We start from the raw sequence: 23,107 nt of genomic DNA, 5'->3' as shown, positions 1-23,107 counted from the left end.
CTCCAAAGAAGATACACAGATTGCCAAGAAACACATGAAAGAATCCTCAACAGCATTAATCATTAGGGAAATGCAAATCAAAACTACAATGAGATATCATCTCACACCTGTCAGAATGGCCATCATCAAAAAATCTACAAACAATAAATGCTGGAGAGGATGTGGAGAACAGGGAACCCTCTTGCACTGTTTGTGGGAATGTAAATTGATACAGCCACTATGGAGAACAGTGTGGAGGTTCCTTAAAAAACTAAAATTAGAACTACCATACGACCCAGCAATCCCACTACTGGGCATATACCCTGAGAAAACCATAATTCAAAAAGAGTCATGTACCAAAATGTTCATTGCAGCTCTATGTACAATAGCCAGGACATAGAAGTAACCTAAGTGTCCATCAACAGGTGAATGGATACAGAAGATGTGGCACATACATACAATGGAATGACATGGAAGCAACCTAAGTGTCCATCAACAGATGAATGGATAAAGAAGATGTGGCACATATATACAATGGAATATTACTCAGCCATAAAAAGAAACGAAATTGAGTTATTTGTAGTGAGGTGGATGGACCTAGAGTCTGTCATACAGAGTGAAGTAAGTCAGAAAGAGAAAAACAACTACCGTATGCTAACACATATATATGGAATCTAAGAAAAAAAAAAAAGAGTTCATGAAGAACCTAGGGGCAGGACAGGAATAAAGACACAGACCTACTAGAGAATGGACTTGAGGATACGGGGAGGGGGAAGGGTAAGCTGGGACAAAGTGAGAGAGTGGCGTGGACATATATACACTACCAAATGTAAAATAGATAGCTAGTGGGAAGCAGCCGCAGAGCACAGGGAGATCAGCTCAGTGCTTTGTGACCACTTAGAGGGGTGGGATAGGGAGGGTGGGAGGGAGGGAGACGCAAGAGGAAAGAGATATGCGAACATATGTATATGTATAACTGATTCACTTTGTTATAAAGCAGAAACCAATACACAATTGAAAAGCAATTATACTCCAATAAAGATGTTAAAAAAAATAGCCATTGCTCCAAAGGCAGCTCTTTAGTCTGTTTTATTTTTATTTTTAAAGAAATATTTTTGTCAAAAGTCCATTATATCCCAGAAAAATGTTATAGGTAATACCCCAAATCTAAGGTCTTATCCCACCTCCTAGTTGTGGTGAAAACCTGCTGAATGTGTCAAGCATGACTCCACAAGGAAATGATTTCAGTGCAGTGAAAACTCCGGCCTGAGTTCTGATCCAGTCTCCACCACTTACATTGGACAAGTCACTTCAACTCTGAGTCACTTTCTACCCATATGAAAGGGAGAAAGTGATACATTTCTACAATGGAGAATTTCAACTATAACACTAATGTTAAGTGTCAACTTGACTGGGCTAAGAGATGCCCAGAGAGCTGGTAAAACATGATTTCTTGATGTGTCTGGGAGCTTGTTTCTGGAGAAGATTAGCATTTGAATCAGTAGACTCAGCAGAGAGAGTGGCCCTCTCTTTACTCCCAGCGTACAAGGGTATCATCCCATCCACTGAGGGCCCGGCTGGAACAAAACGGCAAGGAAGTGCGAATTCAGTCTCTTCCGGAGCTGGACACCCATCTTTTCCTGACTTTGTACTTCGGGGCTTCTGGTTCTCAGACCTTGGGCCTCAGGCTGGGATTTATACCATCGGCTCCTCTGGTTCTTAGGCCTTCAGACTTGGACTGAATTCCACCACCTCTTCTGTCCTCCAGCTTGCAGACAGCAGATGGTGGGACTTCTCAGACTCTGTAACCACGTGAGACAATTCCTATAATAAATCTCCTTTTATATATAATCTATATATGTCTTATTGGTTCTGTTTCTCTGGAGAACCCTGGCTGATACAGTCTCTCACAGAGTTCCTGTGAGGGCTAAAGAAAGCGTATATAACGTGGTAGCACAGTTCCCCACACGTGATCAGTGGAAGGATTTGAGGGAGCAACGTCACCAGCTGCAGGGCTGGGAAGAGCGAGCAGAAGACTGAACACAGAATGAAAGGTCTGAGGTGGCCGCTGAGGGATGGAGAGAGGGGGCCTCAAGGCTCACACACAAATCACTCAGAAGTGCTCGGGGCTCTGATGAAGTGTAGGATCCATAATTCAACAGTAGCATCAAGGCCATAGTAACATCTTTCAAATGTGAGGTGTAATCCAGCGAAGGAGAGTGGAGCAAATGTCTCCTTGGCTTCTCGAATTTGTTTTTTTGATTTTGCTTTTTTAAAAAAAATCTATGGGGCTTCCCTGGTGGCGCAGTGGTTGAGAGTCCGCCTGCCGATGCAGGGGACACGGGTTCGTGCCCCGGTCCGGGAAGATCCCACGTGCCGCGGAGCGGCTGGGCCCGTGCGCCATGGCCGCTGAGCCTGCGCGTCCGGAGCCTGTGCTCCGCAACGGGAGAGGCCGCAACAGTGAGAGGCCCGCGTACCGCAAAAAAAAAAAAATCTATGAAACAGAGGTCACTTTCTGGGCAGCATAAATGTGCCTGCATCAGTCCCATGACCTAAAGTTGTACAAATTGTCTCCTGCCCCAAGGTGTTCCAGCCGAGGGAGAAATGGGGTAGAATCCAGTCGCCATCAGGTTTACTAAGTTTCTCCCATGCATCTGGTTTACTGGTAGTGATGACTTTGTCTACTTTTCAGGAGGCTGGTGGTGACCCTGGGTTTCATACAAGGAGTCCTCTTTACCAAGGTTTGGGGCAAATGTGGCTCCTCGAAGGCGGGCCATCCAGGCCCCATGTCCAAGGGAGTGATGTGAACCTACCCTTAACTTACAGCTCCCTTCCCCAAGTTGTATTTTCCCAGAAAGGTTTTCCCCATTCGTATCAGAGAGAGAGAGAGAGAGAGAGAAGAGCTATATTTCAGTTTGTTTATTGCTCTAAAGCATCTGTTACTTTGCTATGTTTTGCAGGGAAACTTGGCATCTCATATTCATAAACTGGGCTGCTTTGGGTTTAATTGTGTAAATAACTCAAACTATAAACTGGGATCTGTGGTGGTCTGGAAAGATTTTCAACAGAGAAGCAAGTGAACCTCCAGGGTTACTTTACTTAGAATATAATCATGTGTTAACTGCACCTCTGTAATTGATGCAAATGTAGCTCTCGGTCTTGGGTGTGAGGGAGCCTGGAGCCCCACATGAGAGAACAGCTGATTTCTGATGACCTGACTCTGGAAGAGAGCCAGGCTGGGCCAGAGGTAGTCTATTGAAATCTCTGAGTCCCCTGCTTTTGGCAACCAGACGGTATTGACCCCAAGACTGTGGGCCAGACCTTCCACTTGGTGTTGTACCCAAGACCTCATTTCTTCCAGATACACCATGGTTAGGTCAGTGCTGTTCTTCTACGGAAGGATCCCCACTGTATCCCCAGTAGAGGAGCACCTCCGGTAAAAATCTAGAACAAAATGGAATCTACAGGGACATACAATGAGGCCACTCTGGTAGGAAGTGACATTTGAGGGCAAGAGCCCCAAGTTCAAATGTTCTGTTCTTTCCGGGGTTTTCTTGGCTTCTCTCAATTCCATCTTCAGAGACTGTGGACTGGGTTGGCCTTTGAAGGATTCTCCTGTATTTGAGGTTTAGGAAAACAAGGGTGGCAAGGCTTTCTTCCTCCAAGCTACCTCTCACAGATCCTTAAGTTAAAGAGGCAAAAATGGGGGAAGGGCCTGGTACTGTGGTTGTGTGTTTTCATAAAAGAGTGAAGAACACCATGGTCTAGGTCTGAAGATGTATCTGGCAAAAAGGGAATAACAATCAACGTAGATGGCTAGATGGAATCAGATCCTGCCTAATTTTTCACAGGGGATAACGCTGACAGTAGATATTTCCCCCCCTCCATTTTACAGATGGAAAAACTGAGGTTAGGGAAGTTACCCAAGGTCATCCAGCTAGAAAGTGGCGGAGGTTTGAACTCAGCTCTGTCTGAGCCAGCGCCTGCCCTGGAGGGTGAAACTGCAGGACCTGGCAACCAGGGAGGAGATACAAGATATGAAGCCCCTTCTATTACAGAGTCCTGGGCCAATGGGCCAGGGAGACTCCTGCCAACACTTGTATCCTCTCCGAGAAGCATCATGAATGAAGCTTCTGCATTTCCTTCTATCTTGGCAGGAGCTCCAATTTGGAGTCAGATTATCCTGGATTTGAAGCTCAGCTCAACCTTTTACTGGTTTGTTCTCAGGCAAGGAAACTCCTCTGTTCCTCTGGTTTGTTATCTATAAAATGGAGATAATAATAGTAGTACTTCAGAGGATTGTTGTTGCAAGGATTAAATGAGATAATATGAGATAGATCACGTGAAGCCCTTAGAATGGTCCCTGACATGTAATAAGCACTTTGTAAGTGTTAGATGTCAGAATTAATTAATTACATGGTGATATTTGGGCCAAGCAAGGCTCAGCTTCTTTCCTGACCCTGTGTTTCTCCCTCTTCCTCTGTCTCTGTGACTTGCCTAGAAATGGAGCCCTTATCCTACCTGGGGCAGGTCCTAGCTGTTCTGGTTTCAGGAGACAGTTCTGGAAACCACCCTCTGGCTTTTCTCAAAAGAGGGTGAGGCAGACCCAGAACCTCTCTGTGGCTGGCTGGCGGGGCGCCCCAACTTTTCCTGCAGACTGGCCCAAAGTCAGGTTCAGGGGGTGGTGGGAACTTGTGGAATGCCTACTTTTGGTCTTGTGTTCAAGATGCATTCTCCAATCTAGCTTCATATCCACCTACATCTATTTTTTAAATTTCATTTAGAATCAGGAAGTGAAGAGGGGTGTGATTAATTGCTAACCTCAGACCTCAACAGAAGGGAAGTATTCAGTTCAACTACCATCTAATATTTTATCCTTAAGCCAAAAAAAGGAAAAACCCAGTTAAGTGGTTATTCCAGCCATTCTAGTGAGTTCTCAAGATAGCTCACTTCATTTTTTTTTTTTTTTTTTGATTGTGCCAATTATGATGCCTTGAACCTCCCATCCATCATCCACAGCACAGGCAGGCCTTCCATCAACGGCTCTTCTATGGAACAGCTTTTCAAGTGCTTCTATCTTAGAACTCTCTGGTCCTGGCAAAAGTGCTCCTTTTCCTTCAACTCTTGCCCATCGGGCCAGGTTTTTCTCGTTTCCTCTGGCCTCTCCGATGTATCTGGCTCCCTCTTAGAGGGTATGAAAACCCCTCTGCATCGCTGGGCTGATGATCTGGGCAGCACTTGCCTGACACAGTGAGCCTGGAGAGCATTCCCTGGGCTTCTTCTGTCACTTTCTCTCATCCCGTGACTCTCAGAGAAGGAAGCACAAATGGTCAACATGTTTGGAAATTGGCGTCTGTTTGCAGTTTATAATATTCTGCAAGTGCTATAAAGTGACCTGAATCTGCCCCAAATGGAGCATATGGTTGGCAGGATTGTTGCTACGGTCTGGGAATCTTAACATAGCTGAGTTCACGTCCCTTACTGATCCCCAAGACTCTCCTTGGAAATCCCACATATGCTATTTTTTAAGTGAAATGAGAAATAAAGATTTTCATATGAAAGTTCTCAATTATAAAATTTTGGCGTGTGTTTTTAAACAACATCAACAGCCACTAACAACATGACTAGGTCCAAATCAAATACGTTCCCTGACACTACAGCCTACTGGCTGCCAGTTTGCAACCTGTGTGCCTTAGGCCACTGGCATGTTCTTGCTTTTACCAGATGTTTATTAAAGACCAATTAAGTGCCGAGAACTTGAGATGATGTGGGGAGAAGAGAAGCAAGCAAAGGACCCACAGTTCGTGCTATTGCAGGTCTTGCAAGTAAGTAAATTAAGGCAAGAACCTAAGGCATCACTTTCTGAGATGCTATGGCGTGTCTTCTCCAGCTCCCCAAGGTCACTGGAACCTTCCTGTCCTCATTTTGGTGAGCAGTGAGGATTCTGCCATAGAAGTCAGCTGCCCCTGTGTAAACCTTTGTTTCTACTCCTGTGGGCCTCCTGCAAGTTCTGCTTTCTTTCAACTTGGTTTGATTTGATACTTTCCATTCTGACATGTCTGGACATGCATTCTGGTACCCTCTTTAGAGCATGGAGGGGGCTGGTAACTGAGGGACACAGAGGAAAGGGGTAGAGATAGTACAAGAGCAGTGCCTGAGAGCAGCCCTTAGAGCCTGCAGTGTTCATGTGGATCCCGCTGTACTTCCCCTCCTGACAGCACTGATGTCTGTACTGCCCACCAAGAGGTAGAGCATCAGGGAAGGAAGGGAACCAGAACTGCACTGAGCACCTGTTAATGCCACGAAATAATCAGGAGCGCTCATGTTTGCCCCTCCCAACAGCCCTAAGGGAAACTCACGTTGCCCCTCCCAACATGCCCCCCAGGGACAGGCTTTATTATTCCTACCTTGCAGATAAGTGAATGTAGATGAGGTAAAGTCTTTCCCAAGATCACAGAATTAGTAGATGGCAGAGCTAGGATTTGAACAGAGGTCTATCCCTTGGTTGCAAGTGACAGAAACTCAGCTCAAACAATAAGAGAATTTATTGCCGCACACACTTTGGAACTCCCGTGATTCATCTAGTCTCAGGTGCATCCAGATCTCGGGGCTCAAATGTGTCACTGGGGCTCTCGGTCTCCATCACTTGGCTCTGCGGTCCTTGGTATTCTGGCTTCATGTTGCAGACCGTTCCTTCCATGTGACTGGCAAAGGTGTCCATTGGCACAGCTTGAGGTCCCAGAGAAAGAGAGACTTATTTCTACCGGAGTCCATATATCATATCTTAGGGAAGTTCTGACTGGCTCAGTTTGAGTCACATGCCATCCCTGAACAAATCACAATGACCAAGGGATAGAGTTCCCTGATTGGCCAGCCTAGGTCATGTGCCCACCTCAGTGAACAGGGTGCAGTCTATATACTCCTCATCCAGGACCACATGGCACAAAGGAGGTTCCCCAAGGTGAAATCAAGGTCTAGTACCAGCCAAAGAGGGGAATGGACGCTGGGGGAGCAAAACCAATAGATATTGTCTACACTTTCTGAAATCAAAACTTTTCCTACACCTTTATTGGAAAGAAGACAAATCAAGATAGGATAGGAGACAGTAAATTTGAGCCTTTCTTCATTCATTTGATTAGTCTTTAATATCTAGGTTGGCAGAATGTCCTTAAATAATTTGGGGCTCTATGCCGTCTGGAGCTTTGTGGGGCTAGGGTGTCCTTTGTTCTCTCTCACCCTGACCCATCCAGTCCACGGCTGGCAATCAGGGGCTCTCTCCCAGACCAACGGCCCCTGACCCCCGCCTGGGATGTTTGGCCATGGAAGATCCCCAGGCGTTTGTGGCAGAAGAAGAAAGTGGCTGCCTTACCCACTCTGGGAGCCCAGGGAAAGATTTCAGACTCAAACATATTTGCAGAAAGGATTCGGCAGTGGAGTTGCTACCTCCAGATTAATTTACACTCCAGTGGCCCCCAGAGAGTCTGACAGACTGATGGATGGTGATGCCTGCTGGGTGTGCAACCACATTAATGCTGCCACAAGCTCAGCTCATTAGCTCCGAGGTCCTCTCCTTCCTTGCCACACCTTGGACACAGTTAATCTCATGTAAAATGGGGCCAGCTCCTAGGGCCATGTGCACTCAATGGCAGATCCCTGGGGTGGATACCCAGCTGGGCTACCAACACTGCAGAGGGTGCTCAAACCGCCCCTACCCCCCACCTCCATCCATCATCTGCTTTCATCCTTCCAAGGACATGGTGCGGGGCGCGTAGCACGCCTGGCAAGAACATCCTCCGCGCGAGGAGCTCAATTACCTGCCCGTGGGGAGCTCAGTAACAGTTCCGAGGATAGAACCCTCCATGTCACAGTCCCACCCCGCAGGGGATTAAGCACAGGAAGGCTCCTAAGTCTATGAGACGCTGAACCTCTTGGTGGATTCTGTTGGAATCCAAAGAAATAATCAGTCAAACTGGTTATTTGCTCAGAAAGCAGAGTCCAAGTGTGTAGCCAGAGCCCAGGTACCCTGCATAGATGGTCCTGGCACCGGCTGATGAAGGCTGGTGCTCAGCTCGTGAGAACAGAGCACACAATGGCTGACCGAATTTTTCACATATTCCCCCCAAAGACTGTGGCAGGAATATATAGATAGGGCTTTGGGTAAATGCCAGGAGACCTTCTGCACCCTCCCCCTTCCTTCTGTGACTCCATCACCCACCACTTCCCCCCTCATCACTCCAGTCCAGCTTCACTGGCCATTTTGCAGTTGAACACGCCAGCCACACTCCCACCTCAGGGCCTTTGCACGTGCTGTTCTCTGCATGGAAAGCTCTTCCCTCAGAGCTCTACGCCTCCCTCACCTTTTTCGAGTCTGTACTCAATGCACCTTCTGGAGGAAGACATCCCTGACCACCCTACTTAAAGTTGCAACACCCCTCCCCCAGCACTCCTTGCCCTCATGTCTTGATTTATTTTTCTCTGCCTCACTTACCATTTCCTAATATACTCTATAATCTACTTATTTCTGTTGTTTGGATCATGTTATGCCCCTGCGTAATATCTTTCAGCGGTTCTCCGCGTCTTACGGGTCTCCCATAAGGGTGGGTGATTTGGTTGGCCCTTGGGCTCAGCATTTATTAACATTGAATCATAGACCAAAAAGTTTAACCTTTCCACTCTCTCCTGCTTAGTCAAGGACAAAGTCTCAGTCGGTGTTAGCGTGTCTCTAACATGTTATTCTCCATTTTTAACAAAGAGAGATCAGTTCTCAGGCTCTGAGCTTTCAGCAGGCGACAGTGTCTAATCAGAATTGAAGAATGTCATTTTGTGTTTGTTGTATTTATTTCTTTGACAAAAGATACCAGTTTTTCATTTACCAGTGATAAAAAGTTTACTTTCTAAATAATTTAAGTAGAAAGCCCAAGTACCCGATATGAAGAAAATCATGAAGGGGCTACACGAATGACACAAGTTTAAGAAATCGTTATGTATACAACAGATTCAAAATATCCTTCAACGGTGTACTCAGCCTTTCACGACCTGGCACTTGGTGCAGTCTCTTAGATACTCTCCTCATGCACCTTGACTCTGGAAATACAGGAGGATTTACGATTCCCCTGGCATTTTCTGCAGTTTCACACATCTGTGCCCAGAATGGGCATCCCAGCATTATCTTCTGGGTGAAACCCTGCTCATGCATCAGAAGTCAGCGTCACCATCACCACCTCTGAGAAGCCCCTTGCAATCTCTCTATGCAAGACAGAATCCATCCTTTGCTTCTCTCTGCTGCCTGTCTACCGTGTTTATACCTGTATTGTTGCACGAATTACATGGCACTTCTTTAGACAACGGTTCCTTGAGAGCAGGGACTGCCCTATGCCTCTTGTATCTACTGTGTGGAGTGGCTCGCACACGTCAGGTGCTCAATAACTGTTGAGTGAAACACTGTATCTCATGGACACTGCAGGACAATCTGATTGCCTGGCACTTTGGGGTCAGGGATGAGTCTAGAATGAAATCCAAGCTGATCGTGGCCTGCACCCTCCTCAGGGTAAGTCAGGACCTTAGGGTTCCCGCAGGTTCCTCTCCTCTATCCAAGTGAGACTCTCCAAGCCCAGCACAAAGGGACATGCATCCTCCCCTGTACACCGAGTCACCTGGCCAACTGGGTATGTCAGAAGGACCTCCATTTCCCTGCCCACTTAGAACCACGTGGAAAGTCTTCAGCGAGAAGAACACTCCTGGTCTCTCTCGCTACCCTGCAGTCACTCCTCACGTTGCCCTGATTAGCTGGTGAGTTTGGAAGAAGTAACAAACCATGCTGTGGTCAGCAACCCTCCCAGAGCCCTGCCAGAAGCAGCTATCCCCCAAAAAGGCAGTGCCCACTCCTCTGGTCCATCGACGCTGAGGGACAGCGTTGGGGGATGCCCAAAGTCCCAGCTCTGCTGTGACCAGGTGTGAGTCTAACTCAGCAGGGCCATCGGCAGGCTCTTTGGACCACATTCTCAGCCACCTTCATCAGTGACAGAGCTGACCTTTGTTTTTTTGCGGTACGCGGGCCTCTCACTGTTGTGGCCTCTCCCGCTGCGGAGCACAGGCTCCAGACGCGCAGGCTCAGCGGCCATGGCTCACGGGCCCAGCCGCTCCGCCGCATGTGGGATCTTCCCGGACCGGGGCACGAACCCGCGTCCCCTGCATCGGCAGGCGGACTCCCAACCACTACGCCACCAGGGAGGCCCAGAGCTGAACTTTTTTTTGATCACCATTTGTCTGACTCTGGACTCAACTGGTTCTGAACTTGGGAAGGGAAGAGAGGAATGCAATCTCACGTGTTGCCCTCCTCCCCGCCCCAACTTTCAACAGGGCATAAAGTCTTGGAATTCTATAGAAGCCAAAAGTCACAGGCTCAGGCAGAGGACCTGGGCTTGAGTTGTCAGGGAATCTATAGTCAAGACCCAACTGGGGGTTCTCTTGGGAGACTAAGTGCCCCGCAGAGGCTGTATTTTACCCCCAACATACACCTACACTCATGCCAAGGCCCCAGAGTCCAAGTCCCTTCAGAGGGATCTGATTTGTGTGAGAACCCCACCATGGCAAGAGCTCACCCTTCTGGGTTCACTCATCCCCCTTTTCTGCTTTCATCCTCTGAGCCCACAATTCCAACCACTCCTCCCCATCTTTGGCATCCAGGTGTAGCCAGTTAAGGGCATGGGCCCCAGAGTCAGACAGACAGGCTAGGGCTTGATCATCATCCTTTCCACTTACCACCGGCTGGGCCAGTACAGTGACGGCATCTCCTGGGGTCTCAGTTTGCCCTTATTTAAATAGTGATAACAATAATACCACCCGCAGGGTACATGCTCAGTACGGTGCCTGGCACACAGCAAATGCTCTGTCAATGTTGGCTGCTGTTATGATGGTCCCACTAGGGCATGTTTCTGCAGCCTTGGCCCCCGACACCCTTTCTTGTTTGTGTCTGGTATTGACCTTCCTACTTTAGCCACAGGTAAGACTTCTGCCCACTGCATCCAGCCCTAGGGGAGCCCTAGGGGAGCCACACAGGGGGATGTAGCCCATGTTGCCTCCCCACAGGGTACAAGGATCAGGCAGGTCCCAGATTGTCCAGATACAGGCAAAGTTCTGGGGTGTAAACCCTGGTGAGTATCTTCTGAGTGCCTGAGGGGCTCAGAACACTAGCCCCCTTTAGTTCTGGTGGCCTAAGGATGTAGGACCCAGGGATCTCAGGAGAACGAGGAGAGCTGTCATTAGTCCAGCTGCTTCAGCTTCCTGGGGCCTGTGGGTACAGCAGGTCTCAGTGCTCTTCCCGACCGTGACAGGTTCCAGCCCCAGCAGCTGCCTCTGCCAGTTCTCAGCAGTGACGTTCACAGTGAATAATGCCTTTTCCCAGACAGCATATGGCTTTGGCAGAGTTTGGTATTCAAAAGGCACAAACTCACGGTCGCATGGGCCCGCTGCCCGAGCTACTCTGGCCAAGTCAGGCCACGCAGGGCAGCAGGGGTTGGGGGACTTGAATGAGTATCACCGTGAACCAGGCTTGAGGGGAGCAGAGTACCGGCCCCGCTGGAAGGCTGGCTGGTGCATCCGCCAAGGAACAAATTCCCCGCAAGTCCAAGAATGTGGAAACTGGAAGTAAGGGAGGAATACACCCTTTCGAGATTTTCCACTTGTTAGAAGTCAAGGGAGTAGTTTTCCAAGTAGGCTTACAGTCATGGTTTGCAAAAATGGTAACAACTTCCCTTCCTGTATGAACCCCCTTTGGTAGAGCCCTCCCACAATGACTTTAAACTTGGCCACGTGACTTTCTTTGGCCAATAGGATAGCAGCAAATGTGAAACATGCAGAAACGTGAAAATCGCTGTTGCATCAAGGCTTGCCCTCTTGCTGCTCCTGGAACCCTGTGGCCACCACTGAGAGCTCCCAGGCTCACCTGCTGGGGATGGGAGACTGTGTGGAGATGGGGCTCCCATCATCTCAGGCATCCTGGACCAAGGCACTGTCTACCAGGCAGCCTGGCCACTAGCTGGCCACAGATGCACGAGGGAGTCCAGTCAAGTTCAGGTGAGCCTGGCCCAGACCAGAAGAACTGTTCAGGTGAGCTCAGGACAAATTGCCAAACTGCAGAGTTGTTGAGCTTAATAAATGTCTGTTAAGTCACGACGTTTTGGAGTACTTTGTTACGCAACAAAAGCAAGCGGAAACACATGGATTTTGTGTTGTCAGAGATCGCCAGAGTAGACACAGCTTAATCCAGCTAGACTCTGACATATCTGTTTAGAACATCCCAGGATGGCAATTTATAGAGATTTAAAGAACAAAGGGGGGGATTTTGAATTCAAAGTGACCTGTATCAGAAAGAAAAAGCCATCTCCCAATGCTTCCTCCCTTCCCAGTCTAGTTAATCTGTCCCCCAAAAGTTTTAGGCGGATGTAAGTTGAAATAAGGGAAAATGGTCCAAGAAACTTGCCGTTAAGGTAAGATAAGACTTAATGGACATTTAAATGCCTACCATGTGCCAGGCTTTGAACTTGGTGTTTTAAACATTCTCGGTTTCATTCGCCCCCGCTTGACCCACGAGATAGAGTCTGCTTCCGCAGGTTCTGAAGCCCAGGCTCAGAAAAGAGGCGTTGTTTCCCCCGGGAGTGGAGGAGCCAGGGTTTGAAATCTGCTCTAATTCAAACTTCAGGTGTTTTCATGTTACCACAGGATCCCTATTCCAGCGAACTCTTGTTGACTGCTACTTATGTGCCAGGTCCTTTTCTGCGTGCTTTACATAAAGAATTTAATCCTCAACTCTAACCCAATGGGGTAGGAACTGTTGTTACCGTCACGGAACAGATGAGGAAACTGAGGCATGGACAGCTTAAGAAACGTGTGCGTGGTCACACATCTGATGAGTGGTCAACCTGACACCAGGCCTTCTGCCTCAAGGGCTCATTTTAGCCAGATTGTTCAGTATGCGTGGCTGAAAGCCTGGAAGTCATTATACAACCACCTCCTTCTCATTTTGCTGTTTAGAAACCAATTCTAGGGCCCCAGGCAGGGAAGCAGATTGCCTGACAAGCCCACGTTTTGGATTCTCTGGGATGAAGTTTGGGAGAATCTTATATTCTGGGGTCCAGAGCTGCCCGCTTCTCTGTCCTCAACGGAGCAGCCCACCACCTAGTGGAGGGTGCTAGAGTTGCCAGTTTAGGCACTTCATGGATCAGGCAGGTAACTGGTGAATGCAACGGGCTGGGTGGGGCTGGTGGGGAATCCTTGGCTACACACTTCATCGAAAGAGGAAATTCTTTCTTTCCAGCTGCTTGTTAGCAGGCAGGAATATGGGTCCACCGTTGCCCAATTTTCCCATTTTTCAAGGCAAGCCAGAAATTTAATTTTTTCATGTGTTTTTATTTTTAAGTTGGCATCCAATAATTTTTTTTTTCTCAAAATACCACGTGAGCCAAACAAAGCTTCTTTAAGCCAAATATTGCCCAAGAGCAGCATTTGCTATGTTTGGCAGTGGAGATAAAACTCGGGGTAAATGACAATAAAAATCAGAATGAATTTAAGGGGGAATTTATCTCCTAGAAAATAAGTCTGGAATAATCATCTTTAGGGTCGATAAGAGAAGTGAAGGGTGGATTATTAAATAGCCTTTCACTTGGGTTTATCTCCAGGGCTGCCATTTGACATCCTAATACTCAGTTGACAAATCGCAAGACTGTCCCATTTCTGTGTAGAGAGCAGATTTACAAGCCAAATTCTGAAATCTTCATCTCAGAGAGTCTGCTGTGCTACTGGCTCTTTGGGTATCTACAACAGTCTACAGATCTTGTTTCCATCAACAATAAACACACAGTCTGGAGAATAATAGGCACCATCTGTAATCGTTCTACTGGCACCCAGCAAAATGTTTCTATGCCTGGTCAGTTCCCACAGGCCTATTCCAGGATTGTTTGTACCTCCCAGGTGAGCCTACCCTGGCTCTGAAAATGAATCCTTTTCCCTGCCAACATCGGAGTCTGAGCTACACAGGTTTCTAGCCCATGAGGTGTTGCTGATAGCGGCCGCTCTCAATGTAGGAGACTTGCTGGCTTCCTTGGGAGACTTTGCCTCCAAATCCCAGGCCCCTGTGGGTGGAAGGATATTGGACCAGGTTCATTCATTCATCAAATGTTTATTGAGAACCTACTATGTGTGAGGCACTGTTCCAGAGTCCAAAGGTAGACTGAACAAAAGAGACAAAAACCCCTGCCTTCATGGAGATTGTGTTGTGGGGAGATGGACAATAAACAAGATGAATAAGCAAAATAGATAGCATATTAGAGAACATAAGTGCTAAGGAGAAGAAAACAAAGCAGGGACAGGGATGATGAAAAGTAAGGGGATTAAAGTTTTACAAAGAGTGTCTGGGGAAGGCTCTCCTCAGAAGAGGTGTTTGGGCAGAGTTTTATAGCAAGTAAGGGAGGGGGCACGAGGCTCTTGGAGGAGAAAAGAATTCCAGGTGGTACAAACACAGGTGCACGATCCCCGAGGTGGCACTGTGCCTGGTGTAGGCTAGGGACAGTGAGGAAGCCGTGCTGCTGGAACAGAATAGCAGGAGAGGAGGTCAGAGGGACAAAGCAGAAAAGGCTGGGGTGTGGGACATGAGAGGACTTCGACGTTTATTCTGAATGAAATGAGAAGCAGAGGAGTAATCTAATCCATCTATGTTTTAGCAGATCCCACAGCCTGCAGTGCTGGAGACGGACAGAAGAAAGCAAAGGGCAGAAGCAAGAATCAGTTAGGAGGCTATTGACAGTCATTCACAAAAGAGATGATGGTGGCTTGGCGAGAGAGGGTAAGAAGTGGGCAGACTGGTCAAATCCCCCAATTCTTGATTATTACTGCCACCACAAGCTTATTGGCATTGCTGGTGGGCTTCGCTGGGGCCCATGGGTCCCCTGAAATTGTCTGCAAAATGCTGTTTTGTGTATTGTATATATATGGGAGGGTCAGTACATGACAGTACATCCCAGGGATTATAAACTGCCCTCTGCAGTCAAATGGCCTGAGCTCAAATTCCACTTGAGCACCTTACTCTGTAACCCTACACAAGCTTTTAAACCTTAGTATACTCACCTGTAAACTCAGGGCTATTAATAACTGTGCCTACCTTATGTGTTTTAAGAATTGAAGACTATATTTGTAAAACACTTCATAGTAAATATTCAATATACGTTAGCTATTTTTATCCAATTTTTTCAAAGTGTCAGTAACCCAAATAAGGTTGAGACTCTAAGGCTTTGCCTTCACCCTGAGCTGGACCACACCTGGTATAAAAGGGCTTCTTTTGTTCCCCTGGCTTAAATTTTAAAAAGGTTGAAGATCTCGAGGTTTTAGCTTAGGCCTGCTGTGTAATCTTGAATCAGGAAACCGAGTCTTGGTTAGGCTGAGTAATTTGCAATAACCTGGCCAAAACTTCAGAGCTAGAAAATGGCAGGGCTGGGTTTGAACCCCCATCTGTCTGATGCTAACCCATATCTTTACAATACCATGCTGCTTCCCGAATGTGATGAAAGACTTTCTCCTCAAAGATTTGTCCAGCAAGGGCTGATGAGGGAGGTCTCTAACAGAAGGCAAAGTCAGAATCAGCCCTGCCTCGGAGGGCTAGTTTTACAGAGAACCCCTTCTCCAAGCTTCACTGGGCTTCCCTCTGCTCTTCCAACAACATAAATCGCAGCGGCAGGTCTCGCTGTTGAATACCTGTCAGGAAAATGCTAATTTCATTGTAGGTCCCATGATCACAAACAGGTCCATCAAAAGTCCTCAGCGGACAGCATTTATAAGTGACTCCCCCTGTAGACTGTACCAGTGCAGCGTCCTAAAACTGCTGCCTCGTTAATGGGCCATCTTCATACTTGTTAATGTCTAATTACTGACACTAATGGACTCATGTATTTTAAAAATGAAATTATGGGTTTTATTCAATTAGGAAAAGCACCAGATAAACTGCTGAATAAATCTAGCAAGGGACACAAAGGACTGCTAGCTAAACAGGCACCCCCAGCTCAGGAGACCTCAGAATGCTGCAGCAGCAAAATTAACTCCAAAAAGAAACAAATCAATGCCGGGGATTATAAAATGGAGCACAGTTGTGGATGAATTCATCTTTAGATTAACAACAGTCCCGGGTACGGCCCGCCCTCAGAAATGGATCTGAAACTTAACTGCTGCTGACTTTAAAATATTTCCTGACTTTGCATCCTCTGGCTGATTTACATGGAAATAACATATCGGATAAGTAAAAAGGAAAAAACGAAGATCCTGTATAATCCCACCATATACAAATAAACATTATTAACAGTGTGTTGTATATTCTTCAGACTTTTTATGTTTCTATTTATATGGTTTTGTGCGTGTATTTTCAAAATCTAAACAGAATCACACTAAATGAACGTGATGGTCTGTAACTTTCTAAAACTTGTTAATATACAATGGATAATATTCCATGTTAATAGCTTACACTATGCACTTCATCGCTTTAAACAGTTGTATAGTATTCCATACCAATCTCTTCTGTTGGATATTTGTGTGTTTGCATTTTAAAATATTCAGACGAAACTATATTAAACATCCTTGAAGTTAAATATACATCTACTCTTTATTTTCTTGAACTTGTTTTCTAAAAAGCAGAGTGTCTGAATGTGACTGAGTCTAAGGCTTTCCAACGGTCAAATTTCCTTCCAGAACAGTTATATCAATTGACATTCATAATACCACTACAAGAGGGTATTTTCACATTTTCCAATTTCATAAGTGAAAAAATGCTGCCATTATTTTACTTCATTTTTTTCATGACTACTGAGTTGAGCACTTTTCTTTCATTTGTAGATTGTCCATTTGAATTCCTGCTTCACGCATTGCTTTTTCACACTCATTGCCCAATTTGTTAGTAGGGTGTCTGTCTCTTTCTTATTTATATGTTATAAATCTTTACAAGTTAAGGATAGTTAATGCTTGACTGTCTGTGTTGCATATACCATTATCCATTTTTAACTTCTGCTTCACCTTTATAATTTTTTTGGTGTAAAAATGCTTTTACATTTTTATGTAGTCCAATTTCTTAGTCTTTTCCTATGTTTTCTGTCTTGGTGTCATGCTTAGAAAATTTTGACCACTCCACAGCTATAAAGTGGTTTTAATTTTAACAAGCATGTTGAGACATTTTGATATATGTGAGGGAAGAATTGTTTTCCAAATGGCTACCCAGTTGTCCCAATACCATTTCTTAAATAAGTCTTTCCCACCGATTCAAGTGCCACATTATCATATAACAAACTCAGATATTTTATGAATTTTCTATTCTACTCCACTGAACTTTCTTATAGAAGTACTATACTTTTAATTATTATAAACTTACATTATGTTTTAATATAATCATATTCTCCAAATTCAAAATCTTTTCCAGTGTTCTCGCTGATCTCCAGATGAACCTTAAAAGTCAAGATTTTTCTTTTCCTTGGTGTTTCCATTTAAGTGAATGAAAGGAATAGATTAATTTGAGGAGAGTTGACATCCAGGTACATGCCATGCCCTCCACTCATTCAGGTCTTTGTTTACATTATCTAGTAAAGTTTTATAGTTCATACACATTCTTTCTAGGCATTTATTTAAGTATTTAACATTTTATTTCTGTCATAAACAGCCCTCCTCCCTGTATATTGTGTGTAACAATACACAATATTCTAACTGATTAGTGTGTGTGTGTGTGTGGGGGGGTATTATTCCCTCTGCCAAGCTCTGCTAAATTCTCTTATTAGTTCCTAAACTGTCAGTTGATTCTCTGGTTCTGTGGGCAGACAATATCATCATCTGCTAATCAAGAAAAAGGGTGACTTCTTTTCAGAATCTGTGTCTAGTTTCATCTTTTTCTTGTCTTGTTGCATTGGCTATACCTTCCAGAACAATACTAAATAACTGCAGTCATAATGGTGTTGTTCTGGGCTTTAAATGCCACTTAAACATAATGTAGGAAGCTAGTCAGTTAAATAAAAAGACTATCCACTAGTCCTAATTTAGTATTTTGTTTTCAGAAATGACTGCTGACTTCTAGCAATGCCTAATTTAAAAGCCATCCAACTGATTGTGAATTTTTCCTTCCTTTTACCCACTATATGTTTTACTCGTATTATTAAGCACCCTAGTAACAAGCCATTCCTAGCATTCTTGGAAGAAATTCTACTTGGCTACAGTAAATACCCCCTCACCAATTCTCTAGCTATATATTTCTTTGTGTTAATTTAGCTGAATATTTGCTCCTTTATCTTTCAGGTTTTCTGCATCTGTGTTCAGAATTTGGTATCAGGGAAATCCAGTTGCTTGCTGGTAAAATAAACAGGGAAGTATTTTTTTTTTATGTTTGGAATAGCATAAACTATCAAGTTCCTTGAAGATTTGATTGAATTCATACATGGACTAGCATACATGGTCTAGCAGTTTTGGGGGGACATTATTTTCAAGTACGTTCATGGTTGTTACTATGTTTTCAGTTTTTCTACATCTTCTTGAGTCAATTTTTTCCCCATAGAAAACCATCTGTTTAAATGAGGTTTCCCCTTTTAATAAGTGAAATATATATATTTTTTAATCTGCTGTTTTGTCTTTCTAATATTGTGCATTCAAGTTTTCTTCCCGCCCCCCCTCCTTGATTTACCTATCCAGAGATCTAGTTTGCATTTTTAAAAAGCAGCACTTGGGTTTATTTACCAATTAAAGTGTCTTGAGGGCCATGCTCCTAGCAGAAGTTGTAAATGTGTGATTTGTAGGTACTCAGTCATATGTATCCAGGGCTGTCTGCTCAGTCTACATCTCCCTTTCTGCAAGCGACCCCTTCACTCGCAGGAGTGGCCCCTGCATCCTGTTTGTACTGAGTAGCCTGACCTCCTAATCTGGACCGGAGCAGCTGTAGACACTTGGCTCAAGCTACAGCAGTCAAGCAATCTTGTGAACTTGGAACTGAGAATCAGATATACTAGTTAATATTTGCCATTTGCTCAAATAGGTAATTACTGCCTTGGTTCCTGGCTACAGTTCTTCATGAGGTCCTGCCATATTTCCTATACTTGGTTCCATGAAATATCCCTGTAACTTTATAATAAACCCCCGTTTTCTGCTTTACCTAATTTGAATAAGTTTCTGCTATTTTCAACCAGATGATACTTGATTCAGACGGTTGCTGAGGGTCAGACATCCATCACATCACCTCCTCCAGAAACAGAGAAACTGCATGTTGGTCATGTTGGTGTGGCCTTGACTGAAGGGACAGTGTGGATCAGATGACTTTCAGTCCCTCTATATTCTTACTTTTTGAGTTTATATGTTACCTTGAGACTTCAATTTCTACCCAACTTACCAAAAGAACGTTTGTCCAATACATTTGTAGTTACTGTGGTGTTGAGAGTTTATCTAAGCTACTCCATGGTACTGCTGCCTTGGCATCCATTCTGTTTGGTCAAGTGGGCTGTGGAGGCTTTAAGCTGACACTAGCCCCTGCATGTAAGCACATGCCCTAGGTAACAGCCCCCCAGAGTCACAAGCAAATGTAACTTCCTGATATGACTTCCCCAGCAGCCCCGCACTCCTCCCAAGGTCTTCCCCTTGTGTGCCCCTTAGATAAGACCCCCATGGAGCTTTCCAAAACCCTGCTCTTTCTGGTTCAAATTGACCAATCTGGTCTTAGCCCGGGAACCCCAAAGCACTCCACACACAGACCCTAATAAAGGCATATTTCCCAGGTCCTATCTCTCTTTCGGCCTGCCCCCGCCTTGACTTCCCTGTGTGGCCCTGCGAGATATGCCATGTACTTGCGAGATATGCCATGTACTTCCTCCAGGACGGGTGAGTAATTAACTTCTCTATTTCAATTTCTCTTGTGGTCTTTTGTTAAACCTCCTTACCATCCAACACCCTGTGTTCCACTTAGCAAATGTTAATTTAACAAAGTCTTAAAACCTGGTCACATGAGCGCCATGATTAGGGGCTTTCAGATGGAGTGAGGAACCCTGCCAAACTCAACAGAGGAAGGAACGGTGGAGTGCTGTCATGGGTGCTGGGAGCTACAGAGCATGAGAGGAAAGGGTGGTGGGTATTTGCCACTGAGCATCTTGGATGGCCTGGAGAACTATGGATTGTACTAAAATAGCCGGAATCTTTGCCTCACTGATGGGACTTTTGGCACTCCCCTGTGTGTGAGCCTTGTGAGTAAAGGGCACTTGCTGGATCAGAGGTGTTGTAGCAGGAGTTGATGGTCTTAAGGGCGTGGGTCCTTCAGAAGGGCCCTGGCCTGGGAGGTCAGAAAATTTTGAGTGCTTCTCGGAGGAAGAGGGCCATTGAGTCAGGGGACCTGTGTGTGGAATGACACCAGTGAGTGAGATGGCTGTTTTCATAAGCACCATGAGAATAAGAACAACTTTATGACCCTAAGGTGGAGACAAACTAGCAATCACATCTACTTATGTAACATCCCAGAAGGTAGGATTCAGGAGGCACATCATTCTCAAACACATACCATGAATCTGCTCATTTGGGGGCACTAGTGGGGTTACCAGGAATCCCAGAAGAACTTATATAAGGTCCTGGGCAACTTGTAGTGATTCACTTGCAGCACAGCACAACTGGGAAGACTTTGTGTAGTTGGTGGAATAATGGCCCCAGAGATACAAGGGCCTAACCCCTGGCACCTGTAAATGTCATCTCATTTAGAAAAGCAGTCTTTGCAAATGCGATAAAGTTAAGGACCTTAAGTTGGGGAGATTTTCGTGAATTATCAGGGTGGGCCCTAAATTAAATCACAGGTATTCTTTGTAAGAGGGAAGCAGAGGAAGATCTGACACGCACAGAGGAGCAGGTGGTGTGAAGACAGAGCAGAGAGAGGTTTAAAGATTGGAGTGATGTGGCCACTAGCCAAGGAATGCTGGCAGCCACCAGAAGCTGGAAGAGGCCAGGACCAGATCCTCCCCAAGAGCTTCTAGAAGGAGCACAGTCCTGCCAACACCTTGACTTTGGCCCTGATTTTGGACCCTGGCCTCCACTATGTGAGAGAATAAACTCTCATTGTTTTAAGTCAAGGACTTTGTGGTAATTTGTTACGGCAGCCTTAAGAAACGAATGCACTGTACTTGTGGCTTTCCCGAGAGCACCCATGGCCAGTGTGTCTATTCACAGAATGTCCACGAGAGAGGACTTTCACAAGAATGTTCTAGGTCAGGAGGCAGAGAGCCACTCGTGAGTGCCAAGCAGAGCTCCAGTGGCAAGCTGGCAAGATCTCAGGGCAGAAAAAACCATTTGCAGGAGCTGGTGGACCCATGACTATTAAGAGGTTGGAAGGAGTCTTTGAGTTGCAAACAGAAACCAAAACAGAAAGGGTTTGAATGGAGAGAGAATTTTTGCCACAAAATGGAAGCATGCAGACCCCACTGGATCCGGGGGTTCAGAGGATGTCCCCAGAGCTCGGCCTCTCTCTGCCTCTCCCAGTCCCAACGCCCTCACTGCTTTATCCACATGCCAGGGGCAGGCATCCTATCAGCCCAGTAACTTCAATAGAAAAATGAAGTTGCCCTGATGACTCTGGTAGGAAACTCCTGCCGCAGACACTATGGTTCAGCTCGTACCGTGAACCAATCACCACAGCCAAGGGGGCTGGGCATTCAAGGAGGTGTGAGACTTGGAAGTGGATGTAGGGGCAGAGATGCAAACAGTGCACCTGTGGTTGACGAAGCTGAATGGCAGTGCAGAGATCTTGGGATTCCAGTGGTTAATACATTGCAGAAGGCTTGACAACACACCTTCATCTTGAGGACCAAAGGCCCTTCTGCTCCAAGTGAGTTGTTACCTGTCAAGTTCAAGTTAATGGCAGTAGGAAGCTTGGGCCGGGGAATTCTTAGGATATGCTGGCCTTGGCAGGTATGTTGCATTTTTTATTGGGCTACCCACACACGCTATTACTTTTGCCCCACTGCATCTTTAAAGGCATCCCAGGACACCAAAATCACCACTATCTGCTTTCTCTGCTCTCCCTACCAGGCTGATGGGGAAAGTAATAAAAGCTAACTAAATGGGGATGCTGTGAATTCAAAAGCAAGCACTATCATTTTAGCCAGGGCCATTTAAAAAATTGTACTCAAGTATTTCCTCAGCATCCACTATTTTCCAAGCTGTGCCGGTGCAGAGGATATTAGCATTGAACAAAACAAACCTCTTTCCTGCTCTCATGGGCTGCCTCCTTCATCCCCGTAGGGGATGTTCCAAACCTTTACTGTTTTCCTCTCGGCTGTCAACCTTGCTCAGCTCCTTTGGAAAGATAAAAGCCAGCAGGCATAGCTTGCTACCCACCCTGAGCCTGGGAACATCAGAGACGCGTGAGCTGACTGGTTCCCCAGCCAGCTTCCTGAGAACGGACTCTGATCCACGCCGGGAGCCAGTAGAAGGCCCAGAAGGTGTCTGAGCAAAAATCTGAGTCCAAAATGATCCAACGGTCTGGGGTAGGTAAGCTCAAATGCTGCCAGAGCCAGGCAGGTGACAGAGATGTGTGAGACAGGAAGGGTGTAAGACAAGTGATGCTAAACAGCTGGGATTGCAAGAATAACAGGTGCCTGGTGAGTTTGCCTTTAAAACACTGTGGGAGGCCAATGAAACCACTTCAGCAAATCCACAGGCTGCATCTCGCTCCACATTCCACCAGTTTGCAACTGGTGCTGCTGACTCTCTTCAAAGAAACTGAGGAGAATCCTGCCTCACAAATGAGACACACAGCCACACCAGTTGCCTTTAGATCCTAAAACAAGAATGCCTGGTAGGCCTTTTGGTGCATTCACTCACGTATTCATTCGACAAATGTTTATTGAGTATTTATTAAGTGCAGGATGCTGTGCTAGGCATTGGTAAATGAACACCCCCGATCCCCACCATCCCACAGAGCTCACATTCCCAGTCTCTCCCAGTCTGCAGCCACCTGGAGGCTCACTCTCCACCTGCCCAATCCTACCTCTCCATGGAGTCTTTTTTTTTTTTTTTTTTACATCTTTATTGGGGTATAATTGCTTTACAATGGTGTGTTAGTTTCTGCTTTATAACAGAGTGAGTCAGTTAT

At 45.8% G+C, this 23,107-nt stretch overlaps 1 protein-coding gene across 1 annotated transcript in view; it reads right to left on the bottom strand.

The window, feature by feature from the left end:
- HS3ST2 (heparan sulfate-glucosamine 3-sulfotransferase 2) overlaps positions 1 to 23,107 on the bottom strand; it is a 93,228-nt gene that overhangs the window by 29,872 nt on the left and 40,249 nt on the right. The gene's annotated exons all lie outside the window — the stretch shown is intronic.

This window comes from Lipotes vexillifer, unplaced genomic scaffold (assembly GCF_000442215.2).
Source record: "Lipotes vexillifer unplaced genomic scaffold, Lipotes_vexillifer_v1.1 scaffold811, whole genome shotgun sequence".
Lineage (NCBI taxonomy): Eukaryota > Metazoa > Chordata > Mammalia > Artiodactyla > Lipotidae > Lipotes > Lipotes vexillifer.
Note: the sequence above shows the minus strand (reverse complement) of the source record. Positions and strands in the feature narration are given on the sequence as shown.